Consider the following 15,269-nt stretch of genomic DNA (forward strand, 5'->3'; position numbering starts at 1 on the left):
GAAAGGCATGGGTCAAAGGTTAGATTTAACACCTTATTTTTTGGTGAAAATATTTATATATTGGGTATGGTGGAGGGAAGGGGGTTGGAGTGTGAATCTAACAGATTCTACCAGAATGTGGGCAATTACACATACTCTTTGAGTATAATGGTATGACTCCTACCCCATCCCTCTGTCTCAGATCATTGTAGCACCTGTATCCACAGCCTAGCAAGAACAGCGTCTGTGGAATTTGTGAGTAGAACTATTTTAATACAGTGAACTCATATCCATCACCCAAGTTCAATTCCAGTGATGTTACAATTAAATAACCTGGGCATCTCACTTCACTTATCAGAACCTCAGTGTCCACAACAAGAAAATGGACATACACATGCCTGCCCTAAGGATTGTTGCTGAGGCTTAGTTGGTTGTTGAGGGCTCTTAGCCCAGCCTAGTACATAGTATATAGTCAATATGTATTAATTGACTAGCATCACTTTTACTGTATAAGCTAATGCTACCCAGAGCATTCTAGGGGGGACTGAGTTCTGGGAAACTCTGAAGTTCAATTCCCTATGCAATGATGGTACTGCTTTGTCAACTCACATGACATGAGTTGTCTTAGTCTCTTGTAGACTACACAGGGAAAATGGTCACCACCTTCAGCCACCACATTTCCTTTGATTCTAACTAGGATGAATACATCCTCCAAAGGATAAGTATTGAGGACAAAAATCTCACTGGAAGTAGTTATGCTCAGACCATAAGCAAAAGTCAGGACTGTCTGGGCAACAGTGGCATATAGTCAACAAAATGCTGAGTTCTGTCTGTGCTTTGGGGCAACGGACAAGGGTGGTTCTGAAACTTGTCTCTTTTAGTTCTACAAAGTGAGCAATATAAAACAATTGACGCCTAGCACATTTTCAGGAAATATTAAATACAAAAGTGAGATAATAAAAAGAAACAAACATTTTACAAATCGTGACCTGAGGCGAAAATAAAGCACATGGGAAATTATGGTAGAAGCATTATATAGAAGGCATATGCTTCCTTACACAGAACCTAGGACATAATTAAAAGGGGAAAAGTGGGAAAAGAATAAGGAAGATTCACTGAAAGCATTGGTATGATAAAGGGCTGGAGACCACCTGTAATTCAATATGAGAATGTGGCTCTCCTGCAGTCTGGGCTCTTTGTCAAAGGTACAGTTCTTTAGCCAGAAGTCCCACCTTGGAATGCCTGGGTCTCATGGAAGCATTCTTAATCATCTTGAACTTTTGGTCACTCAGGAAAGGTACTATATCCCCCACCTGAGACCGGTTTGTTACAAATATCTCCTAATTTGCTTGTCTAGGGCTCTGTTCTGACTGTGGACAGGTAAGTGAACACATGATTGGCCATCTGGGGTATTAAGATTTGCTTATTATAGTTGACTATAATGAATAATTAGGCAAAGGTAAATGTTTTCTAAAGTCTGGATTACTTATCCTTAGAAGCAAATACATTACTTTTTTCCAGTATTTTCTTCTTTCGAAAATAGTTTGTGATTCCTTTGGTGGGACTTAAATGAGTAGAATCTTCTTATACCTTATTATAATCTTGTTATCTTTGATGTCTCCCTTTGAATATGGCATTAAGTCCATTAGACCTGATGATCTTGAGTAATCTTGAGAAAGTCGAATAATCTTATTTTCCCATCTAACTTCTAATTTAGGGACTGGCTTCATCTGTATTTGAGAAATATGCATTTTTTGCCCTGAAACTTCCTTCAGCTGTCTTAGCATTAATCACATCTAGTGACGATGCTGCAATATCCCTAGTGCCTAGCGGATGAGCTGGCACTGACAACCTAACATAGTGAGAAAATTGCTGCTCCAAGCCTGGGCACACTTGGCAGAAAGGTAATAGTCAGTTACAAGAGGACCTGGTCCTGAGGCTGTCACTGGCTCCTTCTGTATGTCAACATAGTGATGACTTCAACTGTATGGGCCCTGACTTCAGACAAACCTGGATTCAAATTCTACTCCTGTACTGACTACACCGACTAGTTATTTGATATTTGCTCTACCAGCCCCGGATTGCCTGCCATGGGATTTCTCATTGCAGAAAAACAAATAGAAACAAATTATTGTAAATTTAAAATTTGTTAAGAGAATAGATCTTATATTGTGTACTTATCCCTTCCAAAATAATCTACACTAATAAAAGACAAACATTCAAATTGACCATACCTTTGCTATGCCTTAAGCCACTCCCACCAGCCAGTCAGAACGATTATATGCAAATTAACCCCACCAAGATTGCGGCCGGCAGCCATGGAGCTGGAGAAAGCAGGAGTCTTGGTTGCCCCAGTGATGGAGGAAGCCAAGTTTCCTGCCTGCCGCGGCCAGCTCTGAGCTCCACTCAAGGCAACAAAGTTTCAATTATAGAAGATAAATAAACCCCAGATACCTGCTTTCAGCCAGCTGTGGCCACGGAGCTGGAGTGAGCAGAAGGCTTGGGTTGCCCCTGGCAATGGAGGAAGCCAAGCTTCCTGCCCACCCTGGCTGGCTCTGAGCTCTACTCATGGCTACAAATGTTCAATTATAGAAGGTAAATAAATCCCAGAATAAAAAAATAAAAAAAGGAGAGGCTGGGAGCTTCCATCGCCGGGGGGTTCGGCCAACATGAAAATGGCCCTCAGCCCCTCACCAAGACTTGCCAGACACCCCAGTGGGGACCCCCACCCTAAAGGGGGTGTGGCCAGCCTGAAAACAACCATCAGCCTATCACCCAGGCTGGCCAAACCTCCATGAGGTGAGGGTCCCCACTGGTGGGGGCTTGACCAGCCTGCAAACAGCCATCAGCCCCTCACCCAGGCTGGCCAGGCACCCCAGTGGGGACCCCCACCCCGAAGGGAGTGTGACCAGCCTGCAAACAGCCATCAGCCCCTCATACAGGCTGGATAGGCACCCCTGCAGGAACCCCACCCTGATCCGGGACACACTTCAGGGCAAATCAGCCGGCCCCCACCTATGCACCAGGCCTCTATCCTATATAATAAAAGGGTAATATGCAAATTGACCCTAACAGCAGAAAGACTGGGAATGACTGTCACTCTGACACACACTGACCACCAGGGGGCAGATGCTCAATGCAGGAGCTGCCCCATGGTGGTCAGTGTGCTCCCACAGGGGGAGCTCTGCTCAGCCACAAGCCAGGCTGATGGCTGCCAGCACAGCGGTGGTGGTGGGAGCCTCTCCTGCCTCCTCAGCAGCACTAAGGATGTCTGACTGCCACTTAGGTCTGCTCCTTGCTGGTAAGTGGACATCCCCTGAGGGCTGTCGGGCTGCCAGAGGGATGTCTGACTGCCAGCTTGGGTCTGATCCCCTAGGGAGTGGGCCTAAGCCATCAGATGGACATCCCCTGAGGGATCCCAGACTGCAAGAGGGCATAAGCCGGGCTGAGGGACCCCCCTGAGTGCACAAATTTTTGTGCACCTGGCCTCTAGTAATAAATAAATAAGGTAGGTGAAAACTTTTGGTGGTATGGATATGTTTATGACATAGATTGTGGTGGTAGTTTTATGAATATACAGTATACTTATTTCCAAATTCATTAATTTGTATACATTAAACATGTACCTCAAAAGTAGTTAAAAGGTTCTACTTTAAAGACTTAAAAAATCACAGTATCTAAGTAATACTTTTATACCATTATATATTAAAATAATATTTTGTATATATTTTTAAAATAATGTCAACTGTTTCTATTTATTTTATTTATGATTTAATTTTATTTCATATCTTTTAGAGATGAAGGGATAGAGAGATAGAGAGAGAGACATTGGCTTGTTTTTCCACTTATTTATTCATTCATTGATTGATTCTTGCATGTGCCCTGACCATGGATAGAACCTGCATCCTTGGTGTATCTGGTTGACACTTTGACCATCTAATGTACCCAGCCAAAGGTAGTCTTCTGATTTTTTTTTTTTAATGAGGCTACTAGAAAATATGAAATTACACAAGAAGATTGCTTTCTATTTCCTTGTGCATACACTTTGGAGTCATGTGGGTCTATGCATTTATACCAGTTCTTACACTTTTTAAGTTTCAGTGTCAACATACAAATTATTGCTATAAATAATGTATATTTCAGAGTTCATGTGAGGATAAAAAGGAAATTACAGAGGGCACAGGTTTTTATTGTAAATTGGGTTTTACCAGTGGCACTGTGCTTGTCTCCCTGTGGGGATCCTTGGTGAGACCACAGTACCAAACTCCATCCCAGGAAGTTGAGGCAAGTGTCCCAACCTGTCAGACAGGAGGTGGGAGTAGGGTAAATATGGCATCCAATCAGAAGCACATTTTATACTTGCTTTTTGTGGGAACTAGAAATCTGGGTTGTCCTGGTCAGCAATGTTAATGATCAGGGCTGAGAAAAACCCTGTAAGTCTCAGGCCCAAACACTGGCAGATTAAATGAGGAAACAGAGTGTGCGTTCAATATGAAGGAATCTGAAAGTCTGTCTTTGTCTTCAAGCTATAAAGGCACCTTGCTCACCCATTGTTTCATATCAGGACACTGATCTCATAACTTTTTAATTTTAGTTCACATATAGCAGCTGTAGTGACACCTGCTATACATTGCTATATCACCACTATATCTTCTGAACTCAAAATAACCTGGAAGGAAGGAAAGTCTGATAGCATTTTTTAAATTTCATAATTTTTTTCAATACAGTTGACATACATTATTATATTAGTTTCAGGTGTATACCCCAGTGATTAGATACTGCATACCTTACCAAGTGTTTATCCCAATAAATCTCACCCACCTGGCACCACTCATAATTATTACAATATTATTGACTATAGTCCCTAGTCTGTACTTTACACCCACATGACTATTCTGTAACTACCAAATTGTACTTCTTAATCTCTTCACTTTTTATACTCTTTCCCCCAACACGGCTCCCATTAGACAATCGTCAAAACATCCTCTGTATCTATGAGTCAGTTTCTGTTCTGCTTATTCATTCATTTTGTTTTTTAAATTCAATTATTGATATACATGTATTATCACCACTTTATTGTTCATTTATTTTTTCTTCTTCTTCTTAAAGAAGACCCTTTAACATCTATATATATATAAAGAGCCAGGAGCTGTCACATCTGAAACAACCGAACGGACGACCAAACAGGCTGAGTGGGGTGACCAGGCTGGCAGGGGAGTTAGTGAGGGACAACCAAACAACTGAACAGCAGGCTGCATGGGGTGACCAGGCTGGCAGGGGGCAGTTGGGGGTGACTAGGCTAGCAGGGGGGCCAGTGAGGGGCAACCAGGCCAGCAGTGGGGTCCTGAGGGGAGAGCAAGCTGGCAGGAGGTGGGCAGTTGTGGCTACCAGATTGGGGGGGGGGGGGCAGTTGGGGACGATCAGGCCAGCGGGGGGACAGGGGCAGTTGGGGCTATCAGGTTGGCAGGCAGAGACAGTTAGGGGTGATCAGGCTGGCAGGGGGGCCAGTTAGGGGCAATCAGGCAGGCAGGAAGGTGAGCAGTTAGAAGCCAGCAGTTCAGGATTATGAGAGCAATGTCCAACTGCCAGTTTAGGCCCGATTCTGAGGGGTCCGGTTTGGAGAGGGTGCAGGCAGGGCTGAGGGGACCTCCCCATGCACGAATTTCATGCACTGTGCCTCTAGTTTCATATAATACTGGTTGGGTAGTAATGAACTTCTTTAGTTTTTTCTTGTCTAGGAAGCTCTTTACCTCTCCTTTGATTCTAAATGATAGTTTTGCTGGGTAAAGTAATCTTGGTTGTAGGTGCTTGTTTTTCATCACTTTGAATATTTATTGCCAATTCCTTCTAGCCTGCAAGGTTTCTATTGAGAGATCAGCTGAAAGTCTTATGGGAGCTCCCTTGTAGGTAACTAACTGCTTTAAAAAAAGCAAGAAAAAGCTGTAAGTTCAGTAGCATTTTAAAATTTATTTTATTGATTTCAGAGAGGAAGGGAGAGGGAGAGAGAGAGACAGAAACACCTATGATGCATGACCCTTTATAGGATTTCTGGAACCCTATCACCTTCTCTTCCTATCAGTCCTGCATGCCTGCACCTAGAAGGCACAGTTTTCTGAGCCCAACCTTTATCATATCACACCTGGGCCCTGAGATGTTCTCTTCGTCTTGCCACCTACCCCAACCCATCCCCAGACCTTTTGGACCACAGAGCTGGTCTCGGATGTATCATGGCCTGAACATGTCCTTTCAGAATGCCAGCTGCCTTTCTATTTCCTTAAAACCTTCTAATGGCACTCTTCTAATTATGTTCTCCTATTACCCTCTTGCAGAAGCTGTTCTCCTCCCTTTTTTGTTTCCAGATTCAGTACTCTTTCCAAGTATATATATATATGCGGTACCTACATCCTCTATTAGTTTTCTCTAATTTATGCATCTCCATTTCATTGTCCTCTTTTCACCTGGCAGTGTTTTCAAACTTTTAAAAATCATAACATCCAGTGATTAGCTAGGTTCAGTGCAGCAGGAAGTGCTCAGTGGTCAGGACAGAACTCCACTAGGCACTGCCCAGAAGCTCCAAGGGCTGCGATGATCTAGGGCTCTATATAAAACTAACTTAATCTTTGCCATAACACACCAACCAGGTAGCTCTGTTTCATGGGATTGATGATCATAACTGTGACATCCTCATGTTCCTTAATGAGTGACCTCATGTCTGATTTTTAAAAATTATTTAGAGACTATTATTAACACTTGTGTTTTAATGTAAGGACTGTTGTGCTTTCTCTACTCCAGAACAACCACATCCTCATTAATACCTGTAGAATCTGTGATAAGTAGGCTATCTATCTGACCAGGCAATGCCTCCAGGTTTCCAAGTGACTCATGTTTTTGCCCTATTTTTTTTTTCCAATTTGCTTGGGTGCTTTGCCCTATTTTAATAGTAGAGACCTTGAGACTTTGTGTGTGTGTGTGTGTGTGTGTGTGTGTGTGTGTGTGTGTGTGTGTCTGTGTGTGTGTATATATATATATAGTGTTCCAGTATGCACTATAGGACAAGGTTGTGACTTAAAAGGATAAATATCCCACAGCCAGTTAGTGATTGTGCAGCTGCCATATCCTTTTCTATTCCATGCTCCCGATTGCTCACTGGCATGTGCTTTTGGGGTCGGTCTGGAGGCCTTCCTCCTTTATCACTCCATGCTCAGGCTGTGGGCTGGGCTGGCCATTGCCTCTCTTCCCCAGCTATAGCAGACACACTGCCCAGAGCTCCTATGACTTACTAGAAACAAACTGGGGAATCTGCAGAGCCACACCTAATGCACCAGAGCCACTGCCAGCAGAGCAGTGGTCCTGGGGGCTCCTAAGGTCTTATCACAGAAACTGCTGTGGGTTCTGTGGCTCAAAGGCATACAGGCACCCTAGGGTTCTGCACTGAGGCCTGACTCTTGATAACTTTTATTTTGTTCATGCAAGAAGGATTCCAGATTTGGTAAGTTAGCCTGATCCATATTTTTATTTATTTGTTTGTTTGTTTATTTTAAAGCACTAGGAAGTACCAAGGTAAGAGAGATAAAATACCAGTTATTGAGTCACAGGGTCTTCATTTGAATCCACTCATTTTGATTCCTATGTCCAGGTTGTAGGGGTGCTCCTCAGCCCTCTTTTCCTTGAATTTCTCTCTACAGGTGAGGCCTCTGTGGGGCCTGACAGCGGATGAGCTCTCTTGAGCATGTGCTCCTCCCCTGCCTTCCCAGTTTAGACCATGATTCTGTCAGGTGCCCAGACGTCAGAATCCCATGACTTCAGAATCCCATGACCAAATGGCCCTGAGCCACCTGCTTGGCCTGTGCAGATCTCCCCCAGGTGTATCCATCTCAGGGAGGATGGGCCAGGTTAGCGTGGGTGACCTTAGGGCCAAAGCATGGCAAAACACCAGCGGATGGGCAGAGTGTGGACAGGTGAGCTCTGTTCCTGCAGGTATGCCAGGTAGCCCTGGGCATTAGCAGGGCAGAGCACAGTGGGTATTACATGTTCTCAGTTGAAGCCAGATGTTCACATCATTATGAAAGTACTAGAGGCCTGATGTACGAAATTCGTGCAAGGGGTTTGGCCCTCACAGCCCCAGTTTCATCTGGAAGGTCACCCTGAAGGTTGTTTGGCCCTCTGGTCTAATTAGCATGTTACACTTTTATTATTATAGATATTTGGTAATGAAGGAGAGAGAACACAAGTTATTTAATGGTTAATGTGATTTACAGCATTTGCATATGTAAGCATGTAGTACGATATATCAGTTTATAATTTGCCCCAAGCCCATCACTGCTCAGGAGAGCACTGCCTCCCATAGGACTTGAAGTGCACTTATTAATCTCTATGAACCACAATTCTTTCATCTGTAAAATGAGACAATGGTACCTATCTTTTCCTTGAAGTTAATTTTGTAACTTTTGTAACAACACAGGAATATACTAACCTGTCAGTAAATAAAATTTTTAAATATTTTACCTGACACCGAGGGAAGAAAAAGACAAAACAAACTAGACAAACATTTCAATGCTTGGTTCAATTAAAATCACTTATAAATTCCTTGTCACTCTTTCAAATGGCAGTCCTCCTTCTTGACTGTTTCAAAGCAAAAAGCGCGCTGACTTATTCCTGTGTTGGCCGATTTGTAGGCATCCGAAGCCAGAACTGAACTAGGGCGGGGCCTCCAGGTGGGTCCCGGGCCGAGTTCACCCAGTGAAGCACGGGCCACGCGCCTTCTCGGTGAGATTCACTTGGAGAGCAGCACTGCTTTGAAGAATAGAGCTAGCCCTAGCCGATTTCGCTCAGTGGATAGAACTCGGCCTGAGGACCGAAGAGTCCCAGGTTCAATTCCAGCTAAGGGCATGTACCTAGGTTGCAGGGTCCTCCCTGGCCCGGGACCCTGGTCAGGGCTCATGCAGAAGGAAATCAACCGATGTGTTTCTCTGGCATCGGTTTTTCTCTATATCTTTTCCTCTTTCTGAAAAATCAGTGAAAAAAAAAAAAAGAATAGAGCTGGATTCTGACGTAACCAGAAGCTGCCTCACAAACAGCATGGCCTCCCCATGCCCAGGACCCCCCTGAGAGAGCCCTCACCTGGACGGCAGTGAGAAGCTGCACATTGTAAAGAGAGGCTAACTGAGCTGCATTCTGCTTTCCTCTGCTTCTGGGTTTTCGACTTTTTCTACCTAAAAATAGTTTGCCTGCCAGGAGCATTTCCACAAATTCTGCCAAGCTGTGAACATAATCTTATATACAGAACATTTTATATATCCAAAGCCATATATTAGAAATACACATATATACACTCCCTTGTCAGAGAATATAAAAAATGCAAGTCACTCTCCTGGAAAATTATATAACTTTTATTTATTTTTATATCAAAATGGTCTCCCCAAATTTAATACAATTTGATAAATGAGAGCAGAAACAGGCACTGAAGCCTGGAAGACTAATACATTTAGCTTCCTGATGTGCCATATGCATATTTACACTTCACAATTAGTGACGCACAGGGAGATGTGCACTATTCCAGAGAAACCCTGACAGCTTTATTAATTCCACCTCTTAGGTTCCTGGTCACAGGGGAATAGTTACTGGATTTCTTGCTTATAAAAAGAGTTATATTTAGAATGAAAATTAATCACCATGACCCTAAAGGTGAGTATTTGAATTTTTACTTTAAATGCACATGCTACATAAGTTCATCAGTCATTTATTTCCAAATAGTCTTGTAAGCAGCACCCACTTTGTTTAAATACCAGTGTTTACATCCTGTTAGGAAACATGTTCACAATTTTCAACTGTGCTTTTGTGAAGGCAATGGGACACCCATCACACACCCTTCTTCCGGTGCAGCGTGCGTATTCTGTGTGGGAGCAGGCAGTGTTTAAAAATGATGAATCTTGCCCTAGCTGGTTTGGCTCAGTGGATAGAGCATCGGCCTGTGAACTGAAGGGTCCCAGGTTCGATTCTGGCCAAGGGCACATGCCTGGGTTGCGGGCTCAATCGTGAGTAGGGGGCATACAGGCGGCAGCTGATCAATGAATCTCTCTCATAATTGATGTTTCTATCTCTCTCCCTATGCTTCTCCCTTCATCTCTAAAATCAATAAAAATACATTTTAAAAAATGACGAATCTTAAAATAGTTTTGCCATAAAAAACTGGAGAGATAGATATGATAATGCCTGTTTCCTAATAATAATGAGGATTGTACATAATTTTAAAGCCTTCACAGCATGTTAAAAGATCTCTCATCCATCTTTCCCACATAATAAATGCACATTATGCTTAAACCAGCAAAGAACGTATGTAATTTCTATTCTACGGAGGCGTGTATTTTGAAAGGCAAAGAAGACACTGTCTGCTCACCATTCCTGGGTTAGGACACAAAAGACAGCGTGTCACTTGCCAAGGGAAACCTAATTGGCTGACAGGACTGCGTTTTAGGACTCCCCTTGCTCCGCGCACAAAGATGCTAGCATTAATGCGCAGGGAAGTAAAACATGAGATAAACTTCACAATGCGGGAGTTAAAGGGAGAATACCAACAGCTCTGCCCAATGTGGTCCTCCCGAGGCCTGTCAACAGGAAGTTTCATCAGAGATATGCCTCCTGCGTGGGAGGCCGAGGGATCACACTAACCAAGTCCTGCACAAGACACACATCAGAACAGCTCTTGACAAATGCACTGAAGAAAATGAGATTTTATGCATCAGAGACCTATTCATAAATCATTCTGAGGGCTGCCCAACTTTATTTTTTTGTAAGGTGAAATTTAACTTTCCCCCAAAACCAAACAGAGCCAAATCAGTTTCCAAACTCTGCAAAGAAACTGATATGGTGTCCATATGGTCCAGGGGTTGATTTAATCCAGTTAGATAACATGTTGATTCAGCGTTTTAAAGTGGTCATTTCTGGTCATGTAGACCAGAAAATTCCTACTGATTAGCAGGCCTGGCGATGCTGGGTGAGCAGAGCATCGGGAACACCTCACACTTTCATCCAATTCTGTAGCTGAAAGTACTCTCCATAGTCATTGGCTGAGCTGCTAGTCCATGCAAGACTCAGGAGACAGGCTTAATAATCACATCAATCTATGGAGTCAGTGACTTTTTTCATTTCTTTTTATAGATGAAGAAACTATGGTTTGGAGAGATTAGGCAACTTTCTCAAAGTCACCAGCTGGTCAGGGTTGGAGGACCCCAGCGCCTAACTCAGGAAGCAGAGGCAGTGCAGTGGGAGCTGGCAGGACTACCAACACGAGGCACATTTGAGACTCTGTGATTTGTCTTCTTGTGGCTGTGAGATTTCAGACAGGACCTTGAAAAATTCTTCCAGCCTCTTCAATTTGTGATTTGTCTTCTTGTGGCTTCCTGTGAATCATAGGTTGGATGTTTGACTTTGCACTGACCTGAATCCTGACTGACTGACCATTCTCAGGCTGCAAATGGAAACGCGAAGGCCCATTAATTTTGTGTAGTCCAGCCAGGCTGCTGGAGCAGAAGATAGGCCTCGGGCCCCGGACCAGCCCTCTGTCACCTGGACAAGCAGACTGTATGTGCACTGCGCCAGCCCAGTTTCATGTCAGGATCCTCTGCTCATGAATTCATTTACTCATTGCATTGAAAACCTTGCCGGAGGGCCTTCTCTCTTCCCCAGCTTGCTGTAATCTCTCTCAGGAATGTTGCCCTAGGACCCTCATTCTTTCATCTCTGAATGCCTTTGAGAAGCAAGGCTCTCAGCCTCCTTTTTAGCTACAAATTTCTTAGGATTTAAGAGCAGCTGGTGTGAAGGTAGTGATTGATTAGCACAGAAGTGATGGATGTTAAAGTGGCAATTTGTACCTCATGAACATGAGGGGATAATGACCCCGATACTGTAGCCAATGAGCCGTTATTAGCATGATGGAGTGTGCAGAGGTGCCTGGCCATCCATTTGGACCTTACTGGATGCAGAAAGTGAAACTGACCTTAAGGGAGGAGGCAAGCCAGCATTGATGAGCAGGGATGGAATACCCATTTCTCACCCACGGATTCCTAAGGACAAAGCATGCTCAGTGGGAGCTTTATTCATGGCTCTTTCTGTGCCAAGTTGGGGACAGAACTGCTGTGTAACTGCACACCTGTGAGGGTATTTATCATGGTTCTTGTCTTACATTCCCCAACAATGAACACTACCCACCTAAGCCCCTTGAGCAGGAAGGTCGCTACATCTTCTAGCAACACCGTTTATGGGTGAGAGCCATGATGCTGGGGTGTCTTCTGAGGTCTGTGTTACTGAAACTTCACACTAAGTAAATTCTTTCATGAAAGCACATTGTCATCTCCCAGCAAATATATCCAGATGAACAGACATAAACTCAAACACTCAGAAACATTTATTTGCACACACACACACACACACACACACACATACAAACACATACACACACACACACACGATATTATAGAGAGATTCCAGTGAAGCATGTAAATAAAATAACAAGAATGTCTAGGGCAACCTTTGGATCCCTGGTTGTGTGAACTGCTTCTGGCCTTTGGGTAAGTTCATAAAGCTACCAGAGAGTAGAGGGGTTTATTAGGGACCCCACCTTGAACCAGATCGGGTTTCACTCCTGCCTACCCTCCATGAATCTAACTTCAGTCTTGCTCTGGGCCTTTTGTCCTCGGTGCTGAGTCTGCATCTCTTTGGGGAGGAGAGCCAGCCCTTGGGCCCTCCCCATCCATGTGGACACAGGAGGAGTCAGCAGTCCTTGTGCTGGTGCTGTGGATTCTAACCCTGATATTGATCACATGCCATGGTGATTGGTGTGTGTGTGTGTGTAGACTTGAGCAATACTTAGTTTACTCAAAGACCATCAACCAGAGGATCATTTCTGTATTGTTTTATAGGAAAAGTCCAATTTAGACAGTCATTTACAAAAATTGGTTCAAATATTTTCATAGCTAAATGAACTCATTTTGTTACTCAACTCAGAAGTCCCTCATAGGTGCCCATGGTTTGAGTATCCAGATCCTTTCTAAGGGCAGGCTGGTTTCCATTACTTTGATATCTAGGGATTAAAGACACCCTCTTCCTGTACACAGTGAAATGGGTTAGCTTAAAGCAAAGGGGCTGATAATGTCAACCATTTCTTGATAGCTTATGCAGCAGACACATTTTATCAATGCCCACTAATTGCCTAATAATCTGGCATGGGGGACTATGTTGTTTGCATTCTGAAGGAAAGGAAATTGGGTAGTCAGGAAGTGCAATCATTGGCCTAGTCTAGTGGCTCAGGAAAGTTGGAGCTGAGATTCAAAGCCAGGCCTTGTGGACCTGTGACCCATGTTCTTCCTGCACACCCTCATCTCCTTCAGTTGGACTTTGGGAACAATTTATAGACAAAAGAGTGTCAGTGAAGAGCAATGAGCCTCTAAACCATGTATGATGTTTGAAAAATTAGACAGAATAAACAAGACAGTTTGTTCATGAAGCCAATTAATTTTTTGGCAGGAGGTGGGGGAGGAAACCATCCTTGGATTTTACCTAGAGACTATGGAGCAGGTGGTTCATGCTCTATACATTTTAAAACAAGGAATTTCTTAAGGGAGGGTATAATCTCGCACGGCCTACAGCTGTCCCCCTGCCCCCCATCTGCTGCCCCACTGCCGGCATGGCACTCCAGGCCACTCACTGATGCTGAAGCTTCCTGGGCGTTGCCACTTCCTGGGTGGCTTTTGGGTAAATAGCGTGCTATCCTCCATCAACAGTGCTGGTCCCTTTCACTGACTGAAAAGTGTCTAGTTGGTTTCACAGAAGTAAAAGAGGAATAGGGGGTAAGATGTCATTATTCTATCTTAATATTTATTTAATTTTCAGAGTGATATTTCATATGCAATAGCAATGTTAACAAAGATGATGCTTGGTATAGGAACCTGCTATGCATTTGGTCTAATTTGTTGTCTTAGCCTTGTGTTGAATTTATTTTGTCTTTGTACCATTATTTCTTCTTTTCCATGATTCCCTCACTGATTGATTTTATATTTTCCTATTGTCTGCATTATCACATGTCATTTTATTCCTGCTTAGAATAGGTGGATTATAAATAACTTATAAGGTCTATAAGGATCACAATAAAACTGAGAGCTGTACTAATCTAATCTTTCTTTGTTTACTTGACCCTTTTGGTTAGAAAACCCTGATGGGTCTAACCCAGCCGAGGGCAAACTACGGCCCGTGGGCCGGATCCGGCCAGTTTGAAATGAATAAAACTATTGAAAAAAAAAGACCGTACCCTTTTATGTAATGATGTTTACTTTGAATTTATATTAGTTCACACAAACACTCCATCCATGCTTTTGTTCCGGCCCTCCGGTCCAGTTTAAGAACCCATTGTGGCCCTCGAGTAAAAAAGTTTGACTACCCCTGGTCTAACCTGTACCTCTCCAACTACATATATATAGCAATTTTTCTCTTATTCAAGAGTGTGAGGACTGGTACCTGAACAGTCTGCATCTGGCAGTGAAGAAGGAAGGAAATGTCACCACAGAAATGGTATCTTGCCTGCTGCTGCCAAATATAGAATGGCCTGGTTACTAGCAAATGTAGTGGCAGGCAGCAGGCAGGCAGTCTCCCGGGATGAGCACCCTGCTGCCCAGATCTGTGAGAGACACTGGGAAATGGAATAATTCTTCAGTAAATTTAGTAATTTGTCAAAATCATTTAAGGTGTGAAAACAGCACTCCATTTCTATGTGTGTGTGTGATATGTATTACATTTACCTGGAATCAGATTTGCAGGCAAGGGATTCTATGAGTTTTACATTGTGTGGTGTTTTAATTTATTTAAATAAATTTATACATCTTTATCTATTCATGAATGAATGAACATTTTCTTTTATTTATTTTACTAGAGGCCCGGTGCACAAAAATTTGTGCACTCGGTGGGGAGGGGGGTCCCTCAGCCCGGCCTGTGCCCTCTCGCAGTCTGGGATCCCTCGGGAGATAACTACCTGCTGGCTTAGGCCTGCTCCCAGGTGGCAGAGGGCAGGCCCAATCCCTAGGTGCAGCCCCTGGTCAGGCTCAGAGCAGGGCGGATCGGGAGGTTGCGATGCCACCCTCAGTCACTCTCAGGGTAGGGCTGATTGGAGGGTTGGGGCACCGCTCCCTGTCACACTCAAGGCAGGGTCGATGGGGAGGTTGCGGCGCCACCCCCTGTCATGCACAGAGCAGGGCGAATCAGGGGGGTTGGGGAGCTCCCCCCTGTCACTAACAAAGCAGGGC

General features: G+C 43.8%; 1 protein-coding gene across 1 annotated transcript in view; it reads right to left on the reverse strand.

Moving 5' to 3' along the window:
* CNTNAP5 (contactin associated protein family member 5) overlaps positions 1-15,269 on the reverse strand; it is an 876,948-nt gene that overhangs the window by 632,042 nt on the left and 229,637 nt on the right. The gene's annotated exons all lie outside the window — the stretch shown is intronic.

Source organism: Myotis myotis, unplaced genomic scaffold (assembly GCF_014108235.1).
Source record: "Myotis myotis isolate mMyoMyo1 unplaced genomic scaffold, mMyoMyo1.p scaffold_m19_p_8, whole genome shotgun sequence".
Classification (NCBI taxonomy): domain Eukaryota; kingdom Metazoa; phylum Chordata; class Mammalia; order Chiroptera; family Vespertilionidae; genus Myotis; species Myotis myotis.